This window comes from Berghia stephanieae, chromosome 1, assembly GCF_034508935.2.
Source record: "Berghia stephanieae isolate SIO BIC M18660-M18661 chromosome 1, UCSD_Bste_1.3, whole genome shotgun sequence".
NCBI classification, from domain to species: domain Eukaryota; kingdom Metazoa; phylum Mollusca; class Gastropoda; order Nudibranchia; family Aeolidiidae; genus Berghia; species Berghia stephanieae.
The window spans coordinates 49364646-49389336 of record NC_088360.1 but is presented as its reverse complement, the minus strand read 5'-3'; the positions used below and the strand labels follow the sequence as shown (position 1 = coordinate 49389336).

General features: G+C 36.4%; 1 protein-coding gene across 2 annotated transcripts in view; it reads left to right on the top strand.

Moving 5' to 3' along the window:
• Positions 1–23125: 23125 nt before the first annotated feature.
• Positions 23126–24691, top strand: part of LOC144976875 (uncharacterized) — a 98178-nt gene continuing 96612 nt past the window's right edge. Inside the window, exon 1 of one of the 2 annotated variants that reach the window (XM_078921427.1) lies at positions 23126–23456. The gene's annotated coding sequence lies outside the window, so the exon portion shown is untranslated. The remainder of the gene's footprint in view (positions 23457–24691) is intronic. The other variant, XM_078921436.1, reaches the window with a different exon arrangement.

Here is a 24691-nt window from a genome sequence, read left to right as displayed (position 1 = left end):
CTCTCTCTTTCTTTCTCTCTCTCTCTCTCTCTCTCTCTCTCTCTCTCTCTCTCTCTCTCTCTCCCTCCCCCCTCTCTCTCTCTCCCTCCCCCTCTCTCTCAGTCCACTCAGCAGTCATATGGTGGCTGGTCTATAAGATGTGGTGAAAAAAAAGTAATGTATAAAAAAGTACCATGGCAGCTTCTAAATAAAAATCAAAATAACACAAAATAATAGATGACATAGCCGCACAATTACACTCGTAGAACTTTGCGATAATCGTTATCTATGATAAAAATCGTTATCATTGAGATAATTATTAACATTGCATTCCTATGACTTGTCGGGTTACTGCCTTTTCAATGTCAACACGTTTAATGGACTCTTGATTAGTCTTGCTTAGATTTAGTAATCCGGCTCAGCGGAAAAGAGAGCTGGTCGACTTCCGGTGTCCCCAATCCCCCCTGCTGCCCCAAGTTTATTATGTGACATGCCTGTTTAATTGATCATGCAGTGGCGATCTGTCGGTATTCTCTTTGATTCTATTCCTATTCATGGGCTACATCTTTTGTTTTCTATCTAGACAGAACGACCCATGCATTGTATGAAACATGGAAGACAATTACTTCCGCACCAAAATTTTACTCAAGGTTGAGATATGTTGGAGATAGCTTTACAGAGATACAGACTCCATCTCCCCCGCCCCCCCCCCCCACCCCTCCTCTCTCTCTCTCTCTCTCTCTCTCTCTCTCTCTCTCTCTCTCTCTCTCTCTCTCTCTCTCTCTCTATCTATCTATCTATCTATCTATCTATCTATCTATCTATCTCTGTCCACTCAACAGTCAAATATGGTGGCTGGTCTATAAGATATGGCGAAAAAAGTAATGTACTAAAAACAGCTTCAAAAAAAATTAAATAAATAACAAAAATCACCAAATCACCAAACGTTTCGGGTTCAAAATCCTCCTTCAGCCAATACTAAAAACAGTAAAAACGCTTATAACTCAATTAAAATCCAGACAAAGGGCAGAAAAGTATTTGCACGTCTAGTAGGTAAATATAAAGTCGAGTGTGATTAGATTCTAAGTGATAAATTATTAACGTTCTTAATGTTCTTGTTATAAGGCTGAAGAAGGGGTTTGAGTACGAAACGTTCTTGGTTTGGTATTTTGTTCTTTGTTTATTGAAGCTGTTATCACATTCATTGTTGTACATTACATTTTATAGTCCACAGCTTTTAGCAACTTAGTATTCACTTGGATACGATAATATAATATGATGTAAATACTGTGTGAAAATTTTGCGTCTTATACATTGAAGGCGGTTTAACTACCGTAGACTAGACAAACTCGTATTTAAACATTTTGGCCAGAAAACTCGCCCTGAAGGATTATTGTGTGACATGACATTTGAAAACATCGATCGATATAAATATTTGCGATTTTTTGCCAAGATGGTGTTGATTTAAATCGATCGATATTTGAAGGACAAGTATCCTGGTCAAATTTTTTGAAACGAGTTTTTTTCAGAGTACTGCAGTTAACTGGTTAAAACTACAAAATCTGGAATGAGCTATGGTTGCATTTATCATTGGCCTCTGATAGAAGGATTACCCTTTTTGATGGTGTTTGCTAAGTAAAATTTATAGCCAATTGGTGATGGAATAAATCGGATTGAGTTATTTGGGAGTCAATGTTAGACAACTTTCATCAATTCCCATTTATTGCCTGGCGGGTTTTTATTTTCTGTGATCAATTAGAAGAAGATTTGTAAATCGTTCAGGGTTTTTAGAGGGCCTATAGTTCTATACCTATCCAATATCAATGAAGATTTATCAATGAAACCCCGATTTGATTCCAATTAAGGTATTTTGGCCATGGAATAAAATCTCTTTCATTGTTTGCGTAGTTGATGTATTTTATTTTTTTTACGAGAAATCAATGGACCCTCAACTCTCCTACGCAAGTAGTGTTACGCAATTTTTTGATAATGGGACTGGGGAAGTGGGATGGCTATGGTTTGGTCATTATGTTTCCATTCTATGTGTGTATGTGTGTGTGTGTGTGGGGGAGGGGGCTACCGAAATAAAAACATAAAAAAGACAGAATTGTTGTTTTAAAAAAAAAAATTAATGCGAGTTTCCTTTCTACTTTTTAAACTTAAGAAAAAATTCTTTTTGTTTTGTTTCAATGAAATGGATTTTTGTCACAATTATAAGTATTATCATGTTTTAAGCCGTCATAAGTGGTGTTAAATTCATGATATGGTGGAATCATGACAAAATACTCTCTGAAGTAAGGAATATCACAATTTATGCTTGTCATATTATATGGACAATGGAAGTCGTTTGTTTTGTTTTGTTTTTCACCAAAGTAAGAGATACCAAATTATTATAAACCAGTTAGCTGTAGTTTTTAAAAAACGTTTACCTTTGGTAAAGGTCACTAACGCAATAGGTTGGAATGGAACAATCGGCCTATACGTGTCAGTAATCACTAGGCGGGTATGTGGTCTTGAGGAATGACACTCGTCTTTGGATCAGAAGGTTAAGGGTTCGAGTCCCGCTCTGAGGGACGCGTTGTTGAGTCCTTGGTAAAGGCTGTTTACCCACATCCTCTGACCATAGGGTGTAAAATTAGTAGCTGGCCGTTAACAGCGTCGTCTCTGTCGGTAATAAATTGTAATATATAATCGCCTAACAGATTCGTGTCTCTCACTACATGTTATGTGATGCTTTTTGCTAGGGCCCTTGTATGCGCTTTGAGCACATTTAATGGATTTTACGCTATTTAAATGCTCATACTTAAATTCTCAGACTTTTATGAATAGAATTTTTAATAATATACAATTTTGATAAACAAATAGAATCGTCACACTATAATTTGTACGGTAATTACTTTAAACGCATGTCAGAATAGTTTTAATAAATGTTATTCCGTAACTTGATTCATATTTATTTATTATTGCCAGAGATTTGAAATTAGAAATTAGAACCGGGATAAGTTAAATAATAATTACCTCAATGACGTCATATCTAGACGTCTAAATATTATATAATTTTTTTTTTAATTTCAAAAATCAGGGTAACGACATTCAGTACACAAGAGTGCATGTATCAATAAAAATACATAGATTATGGAATTTCCAAGCATGGTCGTGACAACCCAATGAGATTATTAGGCAATGGAGGTGATCTTAATCAGATTGATGCGCCCCACCCACCGCCGCAAGACCTATTCTGCCGTACTCTGGAAAAACCCATATTTTAAAATTTGGCCAGAATACTCTTCCTTTAAATATCGATCGATTTAAATGACCCTCATCTTGGCAACAACAAAAATCTAAAACCTTGGATCTTCCCGAATTCCCAGGATTGAGAGCTTTTTGCCAAGATTAGGGTAATTTAAATCGATCGATATTTGAAGGACGAGTTTTCTGGCCAAATTTTAAAATATGTGACCCTCCGCCTCGAAACGGTATTAAGTCGGATTTTTCAATTTTGGGTTTTTGATAACCAATCATAGCTTATTTTATGCTTTAAAATTTGATACCAAATTTATACAATTCTGATCATTCATTGCCGAGATATGACCGTTTGAAGTGTGAAAACCAAATTTTGAGAAAATCGACTTTGAAGTGAGGCACCGTTTTCACGCACAGACAAATCAATAGGCAAAGATAACTCCTTAGATACGGGCATCGAAAATTTGACGAGAATAGTGAAATTTGGCATGAGCTTAGATTATACATCTAATAATGTACATACAAATTTTTGAAACAATCCAATAATTACTTTTGTAGTTATTCATTATTATGTAAGATGTTCTTAAACAAATAATACACTGGAAAAAAAATGCCGACAATTGCTCACTTTTTCAAGAATTTTTGATATTTGAATAAAGAATCAATGAAATAATGTATTATTAATGTGATATTAATGTGCAATTTTTGTCTTATTTAATAGAGAAAATACGATTTCAAAATGCCAAAAGTTAAAGAAGGTTTTATAATTTGAAAGTACAGTTTTGAAACAACGTGAAGCCGGGTGGGCAGGGAAAGAAATATCAAGAAAGAGGATGGGAGAGGAAGAGAAAGAATGAGAGAGTAAAATACACACACACACGCACGCACACACACACACACAAACACACACACACACACACACAAACACATACAAGAGAGAAAGAAAGAAAGAGAGAGATATAGAGAAAAAGAGGAGCGAGATGGGGAGGGGAGAGAGACTGCTTGTGCTAGGTTTTTGGAGGACGCGAGGGAAATAGAATAAAGATTGAAACCTGTATAATTGTATGTGTTTGTGTGTGTGTGTGTGTGTGTTTGTGTGTGTATGTGTGTGTGTATGTGTGTGTGTGAAAGAAACAAAAGGGAGACGGAGAGAGTGAGGTAGACATGAAGAAAGGGATGGAGGCGGAGCAAAGAATTGTAGGGATAGTTTAAAAAAGCATTTGTTACAAGTAAGGTCAGTATCAAGGAAACATATTGACCAATGAGATTGCAATGAAGAAATGGGCTGGTCAAAATCAATCATTGCATTGTTTCCATTTTGAGTCAGATGACAGCTTGAGGAGAAGGGGTGGGGCTTATTGTGTAGTGACTTACATGAAAACATGTTATTGAATCTCTCAAGCTGTCCTTAGCGTTCACCCACATTGTTCATTGTCTAAAAAGACCCCCCCCCCCCCCCCCCCCCTCCTCCTTTCTTTCAGTATACAAAGAAAGCACGACAAAACGAACATCCATCTCTCTCTCTCCTCTCTCTCTCTCTCTCTCTCTCTCTCTCTCTCTCTCTCTCTCTCTCTCTCTCTCTCTGTTTGTCTCTCTCCCCTCTTCATCTATCTATCTATCTATCTATCTATCTATCTATCTATCTATCTATCTACCTATCTATTTATCCATTTATAGGTTTGTCTTTCTGTCTATTTATCTATCCATCCATTTAATTTTTTAGTTACACGTATTTCCATCGGGAGTTCATTAATTGTTGAAGGTTCTATTTATTGTTCTGCTTTTGTACTTAAAATTAAATGTTTATCCTACAACAATCTCTGTAAGTGTAAGATTAGTCAACTGTTGTCCTATTAAGTCTTAGCATGTCCTATAATTTCATGAATAAAAAAAGAGGGACAAAGGAGGACCATCACCTCGATGCAGCTAGACAAAGAGATAATAGCACGTGGTGTGTATCAAGATGCACAAACACACACATATGTAACACACGCATGCTGACGTCATGAAGCATCGCCCGAGCATTATGGTCTACAGCCACAGCGCATGTGATGAGCGTTGACCAATCAGAATCATTCATTTGTAAGGTTGTCAGGGAAAAACCTAGACTTGTTTACAGTTTTTAAAGTTCATTATTGGTTGAACCATGAAATTGTGAAAACAGTCATGCTTTCTCTGAGATAGATAAAGACACGCCCTTTGCTGTGATATCTTACATCTTATTGGTGGAGAAAAAGACTCGGTATTACTAAGCCTTGGAAAGGGTGGCTCTCTGAGAGAAAGTCAACTCTCGTTTTGAATGTGTCACTGATAATTGCATTTTTAAACTTGAAATTTATATAACTTATCGTCATTGTTTATGTTGAATTATTGTGTTTTCATGTAAAAAAATGATTGTAGTTTATGAAACAACCAAAAACTGAAATTTGATAATTTTGACCATTTCCACTTTAAAACCGGTTTTCTTCGTTTTCCAAATCCCGACTTAATACCGCTTCGAGGCGGAGGGTCACATATGGGGTTTTCCAGGGCACGGCAGTCTTCATCCGTAGTCTGAAAAACAAACACATAAAAAAATTTGGCCAACGAAGCTTGGTCTCATCGACCCCCATCTTGTCAACATTTCTCAAACCTGGAATTATGCTGAAGCCATAATAAAAATGAGTAAACAATAATTACTTACCTTATCTAGCCAGTGATAACTCGTACATTTTACTCCAGTTTAATACTGCGCATGGCGAGTCAGGTCTTAAACATTCACCTTTAACCCATCGATGGTCTCGGTTGTGTTTTCGTCGGAACGCCAGATTACCTAATGTGGAATCGCTCAAATCAGAGGCGTTATATTTTTAAACTCACTCAACTCAACTCAGAAGGGTTAAGTGATTATAAATGTGAGACAAGTTATTACTGAGTATAAGTTAGACTATATTATAGTACAAATATATCGCAACAAAATTGTAATTAGAAAGACAGTATAATATAACTCAAATATGGAAAGTAAGGAAAAAAGAGTGCATCATTCTCGAGGGCATGCCACTCTGATATTTTTAAGCACAAATAATATTTTAGACAATGGGCTTAATGAATCATATAACTAATTAAGCTGTAACTAAAATCAATTAGCTAATAACAAAGGGCAGCAACTCTTTCTAGCGTAACTCGATGTATAGATAGAATGCGCTTGGTCAAGGAGTTCACAACATTGCCATCCGGAAGTATAACGGACCAACACACAAACTCTGTGTAACCATGAACTTTTATAGTCTGGTTAATACAGTTTAGTAAGAACAACTCACAAACGCGGATGGCAAAAACAATAACAAAGGCCTGAGTGACGTCATCTGCATACTATCTATAAGTCCATAACAGTCTCTATGATCAGTTATCAGATTTTTAAAAATAAACGAAATTCCCTTTACTCATCCCCATGTGTGTGTGTTTGTGTGTGTGTGTGTGTTTAACCTAATCTTTGTCTCTTTTTTCAAAAAAATCAATACACTTCCTATTTTCAGATAACTCTCTCCTTTGTTATCTAATGATTATTGACAACATCTCAATCTGAGAGGTATTCCCCTCGCCTCTATTCACACAAATAAAAACATTACGGAATGATGTCGTACATAATGTTTCTGTCCACATCAACAAACATCACACATTCATCATCATCATCATCATCATCATCATCATCATCATCATCATCATCATCACCATCGTCGTCGTCGTCGTCGTCGTCGTCGTAGTCGTTGTCGTTGTCGATCTCATCAGCAGAATCAACAATCCCGTCTAATTAATGGCTTTCTTGTCAAGTTTGTAAAACAATATTTTAATTGGGCTAAAATTGCAGACCCCCTCTAAACGTAATACAAGAAAGATTGTTGAACATTAGACAATTACAACTAATAAACGAGGGGAAACAACGTGCTTGGAAGTGTAGTTTCTAAGAAAACGTTTTATCTGCGCCAATGCTGTCGGATGAGTTTTCTAAAAGTTGTAAAGTTTTAGCCGAAGAACTAGTAATCTCTGGTTTTAGTCTAGCTTCCATATTCATTTATTTAATGGATTAAAAGATAGCAATTCCCTTCTAAGTTTATGAAATTTAAACAGAATTATTAAACTTTGAGTTTGTGAGTATGGATTGATTGTTTCTAATCGGCTTTTAACCTACAGAGACCACTTAATCCTAAGTTAAATGCTTCAATCGCTAGGCCATTGGCTCCACTATGCAGAACTCCAGCCATTTCCAAATATCACATTTTACAGATTGGAGAGTATAATCCTAACATGTACTTATTTCACTGATGAAGAACATAGTAACTCTTTGGTTGAAGTGTTTCAGAAAAGGTTGTTGATGTGACATCTGATCCCACTTCCAAATTTCTTCTACATATCAATGATATAATAAAGAGCAAATAAGTTGGTTGGGATTATAAAACGAAGGCGGAAAATTAGAAAAAGCATTTTTAATATTTTGAAGTTGAAGGGGCGCTTATTTAACGAATTTTATAAATTTAAGGTTAATAAACATCAAAATTGCGATTTTGATAACAGAACTAGCCACTCATATTATGACATGTGTTGCAAAGCTCTTCGATGTCATGATTGATATCTAAATTTCTAGGAAAACCAATAGGGCAATGCAAAATAATGAGTCACCACCGCATGCCACAGTGGATGTAGAGAATTTATTTGCGCAAGAGCGCCAAGAAATGGAAATATAAAATGAGTGTCTTTGATTCAAGCGTAATCATATTAAAATGTTAGTTTTTATTGTATTGCCGAACTTCAACCCAAAGGCAGAAACTATGCGACTTGACCAACTTCAAACTCCCAGTCCATATTTTTCTCGAATTTTGATGATCCAGCTGCAGTAGTGACTTACTCGATCCCATTTATTCCTCAAAGTTCCTGTGTCAGCTTTGTCTCCAACTACACATCTCAAATCTGTCGTACTCCGACAAATCACTTTCCTCTCATTCATCCCCGAAACATTAATATCAGATATAAATAAATACAAGACCCTAAACTTGTCAAAACGTCATAAATTCCAGACGTCTTTGAAGTCGTCATTTTTTTTTTTAATGAGCTTTTATATAGCACGATATCTACTAAACGTGTTCAAAGCGCTTTACATGGGGTCTCTGGCCAACAGCAACACTTAACATCTAGGACGGGACATGCCGCCTGTTAGGCGATATTACATTTTTTGCGGACAGAGACAACACTTTAACTGCCAGGTACTCATTTTACACCTGAATATGGCGAGAGAATGTGAGAAGAGAGCCTTTTCCAAGGATTTAACTATGCGCCGAGCGAGGCTCAAACCCAAGACCTTCCGATCCTAAAACGAGTGTCATACCACAAGACCACATAGCCGCACTAAATTAATTTAACTTAATTTAAGCCATCAAAATCTAATGAAGTGAAAACATTCATTCATGCAAAACTGTACGTTACAGACGTTCACTTATTTTCAGGTCTGATAACCCAATTTCTAATGGGCCCATTGGTGTAATCGAAATCTAAAAGAATGACTCAAAATATTGTCCATTACAGAAATGTTAAACTTGGTCTATAAGCGGTTTCGGATGCCAGACTTGCATATATGTACACGTCGTACGTAACCCGTCACCTGAAAACCGGTGTTATGCCCGTATGAATCGGGTGCCAAAAAGTAGATATAATAAGGTGAAAAAAATATATAATATGAAGTTTTTGTTGTTTTTTTTTCAGTTGAAAAAACAACTATATCCATTGTCCTCAATGACACTTATGAACTTAACCCAAGTTTTATATTAATGACTATGAATGCAATTTTTACCATTTAAGTGGCCCTGACAGATTATCAAAGTGACAATTTAGGGACCAAGCACTCCTGTAAGATTAAGATCTGAAAAACTGTTTGATACAGGCTATGTGCTCTAGTGGTATGACACTCGATTTCGGATCGGAAGAACCTAGGTTCGAGCCTTGCTCGGCACATAGTTGAGTCCTTGGAAAAGGCTCTTTACTCACATTCTCTAACCATACTCATGCGTATAATGAGTACCGGGTGGTTAACAGCGTTGTCTCTGTCCGAAAAAATTGTAATATCGCCTAACAGGCGTCATGTCCCGTCCTAAATGTTAAATGTTGCCATAAAAGCTCAATTTTTTTTTTTTACCGGGCCAGGTTGTTTTGTCTGACAGCGGTTATGTGCTTATGCCTTGCATTGCCAGACCAAAGAAGATATTAGCGTTTAGATTAAGTAGTGAAATTACATTCATTTACTTGTTCATTCAATTCGGGTATATCTATATTCTATTCTAATTTGTCATTTTGATACATTATTATGTTACTGTATCATTTCATTTACGTTTTATTAATTGGGGGGGGGGGGGGGGGTGGGATTTAAAGTTTCAAGGTAAAAAAAAAAACAATTAAGAATTTTTATTGAGCATTGTCCTATAAACGTGCTTAAAGCGCTTTACAGCAGCAACACTTAACATGTAGGACGAGACAGGACGCCTGTTAAGGGATATTATAATTATTATTTTTTTTCGATAGACAATGCTATTAACGGCAAGCTGCTCATTTTATACTTGAGCACGTTGAGAGTTAATGAGTAAAGAGCCTTCCTAGTGGTCTAGTGGTATGACACTCGTTTTCGGACCAGAAAGTCCTGGGTTGGATCCTCGCTCGGCGCATAGTTGAGTCCTTGGAAGGGGCTTTTTATTCACATTTACTCACCGTACTCAGGTGTAAAATGAGTACCTGGTCATTAACAGCGTTGTCTGTCCTAAAAAAAATATAAAATCGCATAACAGGCGTCATGTCCCGTCTTATATGTTAAATGTTGCTTTTGGCCAGTGACCGCTTGTTAAGCGCTTTGAGCACGTTTAGTGTATATTGCGCTATAAAAAAGCTCTTTTTCCCTTTTCCAGGGACTCAACTATGCGCCGCTCAAAGTGGGTCTCGAAACCTGGACGTTTCGGTCCGATGGCGATTGTTATAATACAAGACCACGTATCCGCTAAACTCGAACCCAAGATCTTTTGATATACCAACAGCCCACTAGTAGATTGACTCGCTTTCACTGGATACCACACACACAAAATCTATTTTGGTTTACAATGAAATAAATTTGATATTGAACATGCCCTTGAACTTTCAGATATCATTCTATTTCAGCTTTTTAATGTTATTCCTGGATAATTATACTTCCATTGTATAATCTTTATAAATGGCCTCAGCCACAATTGTTAATATTATATTATTTGATACGAAAATAATTTCTGTGTCTATTTCGGCATCCTACGATTTCGGATCTCACATTACTCGGTCTTCGATAACGTAAGTGGTCAAAAGTTACTATGGCAAATTCAAGCACAGTTGAGCGTGATCAGTGGCTAAATGTTACATGACTCAGGTTCAAATGTGTACCAGACGTAAGAACTCTCTCTCTCTCTCTCTCTCTCTCTCTTTCTCTCTCTCTCTCCCCCTCTGTCTCTATCTATCTATCTCTCAATATATATATAAATATATATATATATATATATATATATATATATATATATATATATATATATATATATATCTTTCGGAAAAAATGTGTAATATCGCCTAAAAGACGTCACGTCACGTCCTACGTGTTAAGTGGTGCTGTTTGTCAGGGATCGTTTGAGCACGTTTATCGCATATTGCCCTATATAAAAGCTCATTTTTTACAGGTTATTTAAAGGACTTTGACCCAAGCACGATATGTTATGTTAAAACAGTTTTAACGAAATGGGCAGTCAATAGTTATAAATAAATGCTTTACAATGTCAACAAAATGTCGGCTAATTGAATCCAAAGGGGGCCCAGTTGGTTGTGAGCACTTGCTTCACACGCACAGGGGCCTTGATCAATCCCGGGTGCATTCGAGTTTTTTTCTGACCTTACAGTCCACCTAGCAGTGATTGGGCAGCTGTGTCTGTTAGATTTGTCGGAAAGTACTTTGCGACAGACTAGCGTCCTATCCAAAGGATAGCAAGCAACTGCTTTGGTTCGTTTCAAGCTGTAGAAACCGGGATAAACGCGGGCTCATTAGGCCTATTGGCTCTGAAGGACTACTTTGTGTGTGAGTGGAGGGGGGGGGGGGTGTCGGGGGCATATTATGTGCGTGTGTGTATGTGTGTGCGTGTGTGTGAATCCATAACCTAATAATTCTAACAGATGATATTACTGAACCCTCACGACAGCCGATGTGTCATTGTCATCATTATTGTTTTCGATCTGTTCAAGTCCCGGAATTCAAAAGCTATAAATTTCATTATGGGACCAAGTTCTCTTTTTAACTTTTGTAGTTTGTAGCAAACAATCGTGAAAGAATTCGATTTTGCAACATTTCAGAAAGTTTTCGTTTTCAGTTTTCAGTATAACCATTGCTAAAATCATCATCATCATCATCATCATCATCATCACCATCATCATCATCATCATCATCGTCGTCGTCGTCGTCGTCATCATCATCACCACCATCGATTTTAATTAAAAAAAAGATCCTCAACAACACATACTCTCTCCCTCTCTCTCTCTCTCTCTCTCTCTCTCTCTCTCTCTCTCTCTCTCTCACACACACACACACACACACACACACAAACATCCGTATTGAATTAAAATCCTTCGTCACCACCCTAGCACGATCCGGGTCTCCCACATAATTAGCCAGATATATCATATATACCGTGTGGGTAGAAAATAAATAGATCATCACGACGCCGTGAGCTTTGACTCGTAATCAGCATTGTCTCTCCCACGGCTGGAGATTGGCCTTTCTTCAATGACGTCATAAGTCAGCTCATCTCATTTATTTTTATCCCACAAAGGAACACCATGAAAGCAAGCATTTCTCATAGCATTGTGAAATACCTTACATATTATATTATAGCATTAAAAAGTGTCAGATAAGCTACTTTTGGTAACCTGGTTACACTGAGCAACATATTTATTAACACCGATAGGGTTTTCCCTTCTCAGTTACGTAACTTGATTATTGATAGTATCTTAGATACAATGCGCAGCCCCGTAATTGTATTCATTTGAGTAAAATACTCAACTCTTCTGTCCCCCAGATCAATTGTACCAACATACAGAATGGTTTGTAACCTTTACTAGTTCCAGTCTGTTAAAGGGCTTGACTGAGAACTCGTCACCAAACTGGTGGTCCAAAAAAAAAAAAAACAACTTTAAACAAAGAGTCGATGAAGTCAACTTCATTCATTCTATAAATCAAGTGTGGCCAACCTACACAAATATACGTGTCAGCTTGGCACCAATGGCTTAATGTTTGAGAAATTTTGATGCCAACAAAATCACTTCTATGATTATCTAAAACTGAAAACAAACAGTCGAGTCAAATCAACCGCGTACGTTTTATTTGTGAAATGAAATGAAATATAAACAAGCACATGGTACAGATTTGTTCAGATCACAACAGTAGGTGAGTAGTTCACATAAAAATAGACATCCATTTGTTTACAGGACAGATGTGTTTGAATATCTCTTGTCTACCAGAATAATGAAAATGTTGCAGCTTGAAGCTCGAAGGAAAACAATAAGGATAGGTATGAATTGTAAGCTTCAATTTATTAGATGAAGACGTATACTATGGACTTTATCAACAAAACACTATGAATAAAACACTAAGGACAAATGAGATATGTGTGAATGGCGTAGTTAAGGTGAATAAACAAAAACAATGGGACAGGAAATCAAATGCTCCTTTGTAAGGAAATACGTATTCGTAATTCTTTCATGTGCGAAGCGAGTGCTCTAACAACGGAGCTATCGAGACCCCCATGGATTAGAATACCAGATTTAAAATATATACGTGTGGGTAAGGGAAGGGGGGTGGGGTAGACTTCGCGAGTTCCCAGGTTTGAGAGTTTTTAACGAGATGCGGGTCATTTAAATCGATCGATATTTAAAGAACGAGTTTTCTGGCCAAGTTTTTAATGGGAGTTGTTGTTATTTTCCCCGAGTAGTGAACTGGTTAAAATATCCCGAAAAACTAAAATTGCATTTTACTCGGGTAAAACAAGTTGGTTCATATAATTTGCTATTGGTTGAAAACAAATAGAAAACATTAAGTGGCACTTTTTCTTATGTTGCCACATGGTTTCTAAGGGTGATTCTTGAACGTTATTATAATTAGACATACATTATTTATGAATGACCGTATATGGCATCTTTTTAATAATAATAATAATAATAATAATAATAATAATAATAATAATAATAATAATAATAATATATATATATATATATATATATTGAACTAGAAGAGGACGTAAAATCTTATACACCCCCCCCCCCCCCACCGCTTTTTCTCGCTTTCATAATCTCAAATGATGTCAGTAGAACTGCCGTCGAGTTTGTTGATTAGTCTCGGGAATGATGGGAGGATCTTTTGATTAAGTATTTTCTTCTTCTTTTTTTAAGAGTAGTTTTCATCGAACACCTCGCTTTGCTTTCCTCTATTTTGATCTCGTGTTACCGTCTCCAATCTTTTAACCGATCAAATGACACAAAGCATTGTCCGTAAGTGTCTCGGTCATATGAATGGATGATCTATATAGCATTTCTCGTAGACAATTCTCTCATCGTTTTATGCTTGTTTCTTGTTTGTTTATGTTTCGATTTGTTTGATTGTTTGATTTTGTTAATTTTAAAACCCCAATTTTATTTGTTGCGGAGAAATAACGCTTTTAAAAGCAGGTACTTGTCTATTCTAATTATTCTAAGTATAGATCGAGACGAATCTGTTGAGCCATCAATCATAAAATCAGTCCGTATTAAAGTCTGTAGACAACCCGCAAATGAATCTGTCAACTGTAGGTAACCCGGAAATGAATCTATCAACAGAGTGGCCAGATTTGGATTCCTACGGCCAAGGTCAAATTAAGGACCGAGCATTAGCCCCATCAAAGATTCTAAATAACTAGTTGAGTCATGGGTGAATAAATTACTTGTAATTTAAAGTAAAAAGTTTGCAAGATATTCTTATATCAATCTTTAAAAATATTTTTTCACTGTTAGATTGGCCAGCAATTATGTCCTGTTGGCAAAACTTAGCATGGGTTGCACGGAGGAATGTTAACCCCCCAGCTTTATTCGTAAAGAGTATATATTTTGTTTGATTCTTTTCTCATTTTTTTTTTTTTGGTTTATTTTTTTTTGTTTATTTTTTAAATATTTTTTGTTGTTGTTGTTTTGGGTTTGTTTTTTTTTTTTTTGTAATTTCTTTGTGAAACCAGTTCTAAAATAAGTACAAATGGCTGGCCAGTTGGATATCTTAATAATATAATATGTCATCAGAGATCATTTAAAAGTTGACGAAACAAGCACCAAAGATCAAACAGTTAAAAACTAAAACACGGAAATAGAAACCTTGAATGTGTGTCGAAAGTAATAGCAAACATGACAAGAACGGAAGGACGTATTGTAGAAACAGTGAATATCACTTGCTAGTTCGAGTTATGAATGAAGACAATAAATATTATCTGTTGTCTTCATTGATGTCTTGATTATTTGGGTATTTTTAAAATTCTAATAAAATTGTGTACAGTTGTTAACAAAAACATCTTAAAAGTTAGAATATACATACATGTGCAAAAAAATGTAACAATTTTACACGCTGAAACTAATATCTTTTAACTCTGCATTAGCATCAATAATTTTTATCACTTACAATAACATTTATTAAACAACATTTATGCTTAGTTGTATTGCATTATGTCAACCATAGAGTGGATGGCGAACGACTTCGGAAATGACGCAAAGAAGGAAAGGTAAGGAATGTTACTGGGACAATCGTGAAAACGCGTTCTTAAATTCTCGAAACAGAACCTTTTCGCACCTACGTGCCTTGATTGAACATTGCCATGGACGTCCGCCTTGGCACTATGCTATTCCACCTCGGAAAATTAGGCTCCAGTTTGGGGTAGAAGCAAGAACGTTGAGAAGTAGATGTTAAACTTCACAAGTCCATGCACATTGTGTCGGGAACGCTGGCATCAACGCCTAGAGAATGGGGTCCGATAATGGCAACAATCCACCCCCCCCCCCCCCCAATGTCGGCGGGAGACAATTGCAAACAACTGGCTTAATAAGATCAAGCGCATAATGGACGGTGCCCCTGTGTCGAGCTGAAATAAGTCCCGGCAACCCTTGTACGTAGGCTCCCTGACTTCAGACAGAGCTGCTTATGCAAGATGGAGGGGGAAACATCGAATCCTCGAAACGTGAGAAGAAGTTGTCAGGCCTTTCCACCAGCAAGAGGAGACATTGGGTGGCAGCCAATCGGCTTCTGTCGAGAACCTGCTTAACAGCGCGCTAATTGCAACTGTGGGGACTTGCCACTGTCCAACATTACCCGTTGTGGTAACTCTTGAAAATATGCCAAAACTGGGTGTGCTAAACAGCCAGTAGCTAAGGTTCTACAGTTTTTCAATGATACCTGCTATTCTATTATTGCAAAGTTTAACACTGAAAGGGCATGTGAGGAATCAACTGGTCAACCCAGAGTAATAATAGCCAATGATGATCGAACATTAGTTCGACACACAACCAACCCATCTCTTATGCCTCTGACATCACAGTGGAAAACATTTCAAGATAGCGTTTGGTAGACTTGCTGGACTCAGAGCTAGAGGGCATCTGGGCGACCTCAACTAATTGAGAATAAAACCTTGGTCATCGAGTGGCCCTCTGAGATCTCCCCTGAAGACCTACAGGGGAACAACAGTACCAAGCAAAGAATGATTTCGAGATTTGGAATTTTGTTGAATCAGTGTAGAATGCATCATGGTAAAATGACATAAACATCTTGATAAACTCTATGGGGAGACTTGTCCGAGCAGTGATTGGGTATCGTGATAGCCATATATGCGTTACTGAAGTTTGTGCGTCGAATTTTTCCTCTTTTTCCGAAGCAGAGCGAGCCAACCTGTGTTTTTTGGTTGTGTTATCTTTTAGGATTGTGAATGTGTGTTAATTAAATTTGGATCATAGACGTCTATATATAATATATTTAAAAATATTGCTCATTTCTCTGATATAAATTTGTTTTCAATTTTGTCTCTTAAAATTCAAATAAATTGATTCAAAAGAAGTGTAAAATAACTTTTGTACATGTGTGTATAATCAAAATTCAGACACTTTTTTCGGGTTCCATTTGACACCAGTCAATGCAGTTTAGTTCAGTGACCTGCCTAACCCATTTATCGGATATAACAGTTAATGCTAGGTGCACATATCTGCAGGTCTGGCAGCCAAACGCAACTATGGGCTAGATTAAAATGGTTGTGATAGACAAAATTGTGTGTTGGTTTGAGGGTATTCCCATTACAACGATGAGTCCATAACAATTTGGGTTATCAGACCTACAAATAATTACAGGTAGGGTTAATCCAATTTAATAAATTAATCAACTAACAGGCTCCAAAATGTTAAAGAATTATGAAGTGACGTCCGAATACAAAATATTCTCGGGTCTGGAAATTGAAGTCTATTGACCGATCAACGGAGCCATTTTTCTAGACCTAAAATTATTAATCTCTACCTTCGAGTGTTCCCGACATAATTCTTCAAAACACAGGTGTATCTTTTGCAGAACAGTATTCGTCTTGCGGTAGAATTCTTTTCCCCATCAACTACAGATAATTAAAAATGTCTGGACAAAATAGCGTATTGCGGCTATTCGGTCTTATTATAGGACACTCGTCTTAGGATCGAGAGGTCCAGGGTTAGAGTCCACTCTGAACGGCGTGTAGTTTAGTCCTAGGAGTCCGTGCGTGAAATGAGTAACAGTACCCTGCCATTAACAGCGTTATCTCTGTTGAAAAAAAATGTAATAATATAGAGTCAATTCACAAAAATATTGTCATTAAAAAAACGAGTATTAAAAACTACAGATGTTAGTTACATGGTATATAAAAAGCATGCCAAATTTCATTATGCTAGCTCAAATATAACATGCCGTTGCTATGGTGATGCGTGTAAAATCTTTTAAGTACACATTTCTCTGAATTTTGGATCTGAGATTTGCAGGAACCTACCAATTTCAATCTTGTATAACTCAGCCAAAAAGTATGGTACATCAATGAAACAGGTATCAAATTAAAGAGTAAAGAATGATCTATTCAGTAATACCAAAAGGTCAAAACCGTCGCGTGACATCATATATTGACTTACAAGGGTCATGTCTTGCCCAAGATCGCTTTGAGAACATTTACTGGATATTGCGCTATATAAATGCTAAAAAATAGAAAAAAGACGTGTTGACAGTAAACTGCTGTGAAGATAAGTCCGCTGTGGTCTAATTAAGCAGTGAAGAACAGCGCCTATTTTTGGATAGTGAAAGTATTATTTTATCAGCATAACGCCCTCTCGGAGAAGTAGTGTTTAGACTCTAATGTATTTTAGACCTTATCAGGTTGTTGACCTATCAGGACAGTAACTGTAGGTCAACGTTTGATCTCATTCTTTTTACAACAAGAGAGTGTGAGCACAGGATACTCTGAGTAATTTGGTTTTAGGTGATAAACGCCTATTATTGATCCCAATGCAGATGAATTTTTAAAATCATCTAAACCTATTTGTTGTCACTTGGCTACTTAGCCATTCCTTCTCGGACTAATGTACCTGCCAAACACTAACTCACCTGAAGAAGGCCAAGAACCGGAACGTCGCTTTTTTTTTTTTTTTTTTTTTGTTCTTTGACTTGTTTCATTTTTGATTTTGTTCGGTTTTTTATTTTTTATTTTTTCATTTATTTTTTTGGGAGGGGGTGTTTTGTTTTTATTTCGTGTGGGTGTGTGTTTTTTGTTGGATTTTTTTTGTCTGTTTTTGTTTGCTTGTTTTCTCTTTTTGTTAATGTTGTTGTATATCGAATATATGAATTACATTTACCCTCTATATTTTCTTTCCTTACCAACCGACCCCACCCCCGTTTTAAAAACTGATATAAAGACAAAAATTGTAAAATGCAGTGGCTGAAGATCTAAATCTGAAAAGAGAATGATACAATCTGTGCCAGACAAGATAAATAGAAAAATACAATTTAAAAATCGCACCAAAATATCAGCCTTCTCAACGGGGGATTGTGTAAATGTTGCTGCTCGAAGCTCGAAGAACTAGATAATAACGTGAAGTTGAATGTAAGCTTCAATTTAATTACAAAAACAGATCAAATGAACGTTTCAGGTTTCCCTCACTACGCCACTACCACATCATCTCATTCATCTGTGGTGTTTCAATCATCCTGTTTTGTTGATAAAGGGGAAATCCGAAACGTTCATTTGATCTGTTTTTGTAATTTAATTGAAGCTTAGATTCAACTTCACGTTATTATTTATTTCAACTGGGGATTGAACCTTGTGACAAAGAAGTTTAAAACATTCTCACAAGTTGGTGAGAACTGGTCGCTCCATTATTTGATTGTAATGAAAAGAAAAAGTTGGATGACATAAAACTGATCCCGCCCGTTCCGTTGACAGCGTTGTCTCTGTCGGAAAAAAATTGTAATATCGCCTAACAGGCATCATGTCTCGTCCTATATGCTACGTGTTGCTGTTGATCAGGAACTCTTTGTAAAGCGTTTTGAGAACGTTTAGTGGATGTTGCTCTGTATAGAAGCTCAAGTTTTTTTGTTTTTGTTTTATGTTTTGCCATTGACAAACTGATTTTCAAAAATAAAAATGAAACTACTCCGACGTGTACATATATGCAGGTCTGATGTCCGAACCCACTTATAGGCCTGGTTTAACATTGTTGTCAATGACAATATTTTGCGTCATTTAAAAAAAATATTTCCAATACAACAATGAACGCAATAGCAATTGGGTTATCAGTCCTGCAAATAAATGCACGTCGATCTACTCTAATGTCTTCGGACCATCTCGTGTTCAATGTTTGTGCGATGCAACTGATGGTACATGGTTCACATCGTAAAACGTGTACCTTTGTGATGTAATGGTAGAATGGCGGACCGGTAATCGGAGGTTCAATCCCCAGTCGAAGAAGACTGTTGGGATGGGGGTTTTTTTAACTTGTATTATTCTTTCTTGCTTTGTCTGACAGTGTTTCATACACCCTTTTTTGTCTTGCCAGTGTACTTTAGTGCTGTTTTTGTACAATATTTTTACGGATTATAACAAATTTAACTGGATTTGTGCTGCGACCGAGAAATTTTTGACATTAGCTCGCATTCAATTGCTTACAATGACCTTTTGACTCCAACCAATAAATGATAATCCAGTCTCTGTCTCGAAAATGTGTTAATTGTTTCGCGTGTCGTGTCGCTATTGCAACATGCCATGGTCAGTCTCTCGATCCGCTCACAACCAGTCAATAAATGTCATTCTCATTATAAATCATAGTGCAGTATCAACATTGTCGTTGGTGTTTATGAGGATGTGTTTTTATCGAGATAGATAGAGAGGATTTATAGAGAGTGAATGAGTGAAGGGGAGAGAGAAGTAGAAAGAGAGAAAGAAAAAAAGAAAGTAAATGAGAGAGAAAGAGGAGGTCAGATGCGAAACGATGAAAGAATGTTTGTATGTATGTGTCTTTCTGTGTGTGCGTGTGCGCCAATGAGAGAGAGAGAGAGAGAGAGGGGAGAGAGATAGAGAGAGAGACAGATAGATATATATGTAAGATAGAGGGACAAAGATTTAGGGGGACATAGGTAGATAAATAAGTAGATAGATAGACAGTTGATAGACTTATAGATATGTAAATAGATAGATAGATATATAGATAGATGGATGGATAGATAGATAGATAGATAGATAGATAGATAGATAGATAGATAGATAGATAGATAGATAGATAGATAGATAGATAGATAGATAGACAGATAGATAGATAGATAGATAAAGAGATAAATAGGGGAAGAGGCGTATCAGTTTGCGGAATCGCATTTAATACACTCTAGACTAGCGTGATTTGTTAAATTTACACCACACCATTCTCTGTTCTATCGGTACACTGAATTAATGGGAGTCAAATTAATTAAGTATCGTCTTTGTATTTTACGTCATGAGGATACTGTGAGTTGCGTAGATTAGTACCTGCGGGGGTGGATGGAATAAAAAGAGTTTATTTCATGTTTGTGAAATTGAATAAGACGCCAAAGCAATTACTTTTTGAAATTCGATGCCATTAATTTCTCTCCTCTCTCTCTCTCTCTCTCTCTCTCTCTCTCTCTCTCTCTCTCTCTCTCTCTCTCTCTCTCTCTCTCTCTTTCTCCTGCTCCTTTTATATATGTATAATATATATAATATAGCGCATACGTGTATGATTTTGCCTGATCCGGCCTCTTTCTATGTAAATATTATTGCTTATGATATTGATATTACTCATTTAGGGAAAATACCCACAATATCCGCCAGTCGGATATAACCAAAATGGCTGTCTAACAACAATGACAAAGAACTGAGTGACGTCAATTTCGTTCCTTGTATTGTCACTATTTCGTTTTGGTTAGTCAGTCGAGCTTCTCTTATTTTAAAAGGTGAAGACATGGTGAAAATCTAGCAGCTGAGATTGTAGGACCAACCTGTGGTGAAGCATATAACAATGATGATAATAATATTAATGATAACGGTGGTAATGGTGATGTTAATAGTAATAATGATAAAAAATGATAAAAATATTAATAATAATAATAATAATGATAATAATAATAATAATAATAATAATAATAATAATAATAATAATAATAATAATAATAATATTGATTATTATTATTATTATTATTATTATTATTATTATTATTATTATTATTATTATTATTATTATTATTATTATTATTATTATTATTATTTCTTTTATTTTTATACTTATAATTGTAATAGTAATAATAATAATATTAATTCAAAAATACAATTGGTAAGCCACTTAATTTGAATTTCGACAGAATATCTCTTAATCTCTTTCGTTTTTATTATGCAAGTTTCGGATACATACGCTTTTGAGCCAAATATTCATATCCATTTACTAGGAGGACATCGATTAATATATGAAACTATGATTATTTAACCAGTTACCTACCGTACCCTGGGAAAACTTGTATTCAAAATTTGGTCAGAAAACTCGTCCAACTAATATCGATCGATTTAAATGACCCTCATCTTGGCAAAAACTCTCAACCCTGGGATTTCGCAACGTCCCAAGTTTAACAGTTTTTGCCAAGATGAGGGTCATTTAAATCGATCGATACACGAAGGACGAGTCATTTAGCCACATTTTTGATACACGTTTTTTCCAGGGTACGGTAGGTAACTGGTTAATGTAGAAAACGGTAAGGGCTGCCTGAAGCCGGTGATCGTAAAATACTAACGAAAGAGTGAAAATGGAGAGGCTTCGTATGGAACAATGGACGTTTCGGGTACAAACGTGCTGCAACTACCATTGAGTAAAGACGATACAAGTTATTTTTCGTTATATTTTATTTGTTTTCCACGTTTATTTGTGTATTGTTGTGCTGAAGAAGGTTTTGTACCCGAAACGTCCATTGTCTGTTTTGTTCCCATACGAAGCCTTTCCATTTTCACTCTTTCGTTAGTATTAAACTGGTTAATGACCATTCATCTATTTATTAATTCATTATTTTCACACGCGAAACCCATCCAGCTATCCATTCATCCATCACTCCATTCTTTCGTTCATCCAGCCATCGATCGGCCAATCAATTCTTTCCTCTCACCGCCTACACATCCCTTCATCTAATCTATCTGGCCAACCACAACTTTTCGGAATCATTCACAACCACGCATGCGCGTGCGTAGATTACAGTTACAGGATTTGGTGAGTGAGATTTCATGAATGACATCGTGTCGCGATCGTGGTGCCTCTCTCTCTCTCTCTCTCTCTCTCTCTCTCTCTCTCTCTCTCTCTCTCTCCTCTCTCTCTCTCTCTCTCTTCTCTCTCTCTCTCTCTCTATTTATCTATCTATCTATCTATCTCTCTCTCTTTCTCTCTCTCCATGTGTGTGTGTGTGTGTGCGCGCATGTGTGTTTCCTCTTTCTCTCCCCTTTCCCTTTTCTCTCGCTCTATTGTTTCTCTATTACTTAATCTCTCTCTCTCTCTCTCTCTCTCTCTCTCTCTCTCTCTCTCTCTCTCTCTCTCTCTCTATCTATCTATCTATCTATCTATCTATCTATCTCTCTCTCTTCCAAACTTCCAATCATTCTATAACATCAGACTGTCCAGACAACAGCTTACCCCCCCCCCCCCCCCCCCCCCACCTCCTCCTGTCCATCCCCACACAATATATTTCACATCACAACTCACTCCTATCTCCAGACCTAACATCACTCCATCGAACGAGATTAACACATACCTATCTGTAGGTTCCTCCTAAAGCATTGGATTAAAAAAAAATAAGATTTTTAGTCGTCTATTATTTTTATATTTATTTTTCCTTTTAAAATACAGGTATGGAAGATACCATGTTGCTAATATAGAGAGAATGAAGTTGACGTCACTCGTGTTTTTGTTATTGTTTTTTGCATCCACGTTTATGAGTAAAATTCTCACTTATCTGTATTAACCAGACTATAAACGTTTAAGGTTACGCATAGTTTTGTATGTTGGTCCGTTATACTTCTGGATGGTAATGTTGTGAGTTGTAAGCTTCTTAGTCAAGCGCATAACCTACTATCTATACATGTGACAACAATGAAGCGACAATGACGACGCTCTGGCTTCGGAAGACAGCAGCAGCAACAACCCAGAAACTCATAATACTAATATTACTTGTGGTGCCGCTGTCGCTGGCGCTTACGCCAAGTCTAACCATGGATGTTGTTGTTATCCCAACACCGCAACTCACGACTCCCACTTAAACTAAAATACGTCATCAACACCACCAACCACCACCACCACCACTAAACTACAACTGGGCACGAGTTTGATTGTTTGCCTGTCGGACGGTCGGGTGATTTGCTGTTTGGCGCGATGGCGATGCCAGAACATGATGGTAGTAGAGATAATAATATTCGGCTCTGAAGACTGAAGATAGCTGATTTGATGTATTATTCTCTGTTTCTTGTGGATTTTTGGACTTACACACGATCGTCATGGGGATAATTTGGTTATAATTATTTTTTAAATTGATCTTAGTTATTTTCAACTGTTAATGTTCACGTTGTTACTAGTGCCAGAGGCAAAGCAGTGTGAATATTTGGAAATTCGTCAATAAAAAGGTAAGAAATGATACTTCAGATTATCCTTTGCTATTTATTACCCTGTGCATGTTAAACCTGGCCATTGTCGTCGTTTTCGTCGTCGTTGTCGTCGTCATCGTCTTTAACATAATCGCCATTATGATCGTTAGTCATTAATTTTATCATCCACACTATCATCATCATCATCATCATTATCATCATCATCATCATCATCATCATCATCATCATCATCATCATCATCATCATCATCATCTGCTTCTTCATTACCTTCATTATCATCACCATCACCTTAATCAACGTCATCTTGTTCACCATTATCATTATAATAATCATTATCAAATTTATTATCGTTCGAGTAACATCAATACAATCACCATTGCCATCATCGTTATCATCATCATAGGTTATCTTCATCTGCAGCATTTTTGTTCTAGGTAGTTTGTTTTGCTGTAATAAAACTTATGCAACGAATTGTTCCAATTAACTCTGATACCCATACCAGTCAGTTTCAAGTTTAGAAGTACGTGTGTATAAGAGTATCGACCTTGTGCAGACAGCATTTAACAAACAGTTAATACTATCTATAACGCGATTTTCCTTACTTATATTGTTCTAGATTGAACAAAAGTGGCATCTTTGTTATTGTTTTTAGACAGCCATTTTAATGATAAGTTCTCACTAAATTTTATCGATCAGACTTTAAATAACAAGGTGAACTTGAATGTAAGCTTCAATTTGATATACGACAACAGATAAAATGAACGTTATAAAATGACATCCATTTTATCTGTTTTCGTATATTATTAAATTGAAGATTACATTCAATTTCACCTTGTTATTTATTGCTTCGAGATTCGAGCAGCAACGTTTACAGTCATTTAGACTTTAAACGTTTAAGTTTGCACCAAACATAGATTTCCATGTTGATATGTTAAAATGGGACATTGCGGGAGGTCGTGTCTTATTCTACATATTATTTGTTGCTGTTGGATTAGCGCCCCCTTAACTCTCTCCTTACCAGCCATTTTCAGGATATTCCCCAAAACTTCACACCCAACTTACACAAAAATATATTTTTTATCACTCAGACACAATAGCAGTGAAGTTCTTGCCATACATAATTTGTGTAGCTAAACATTCTCTACAACACACTGTTCATTGTCATTAAATTTTATGATGTACAAAAGAAATTTGAATTTAAAAAAATGTTGGTTGTATCGTAATGAATATGACGATTTTCCTGTATTTGGTAA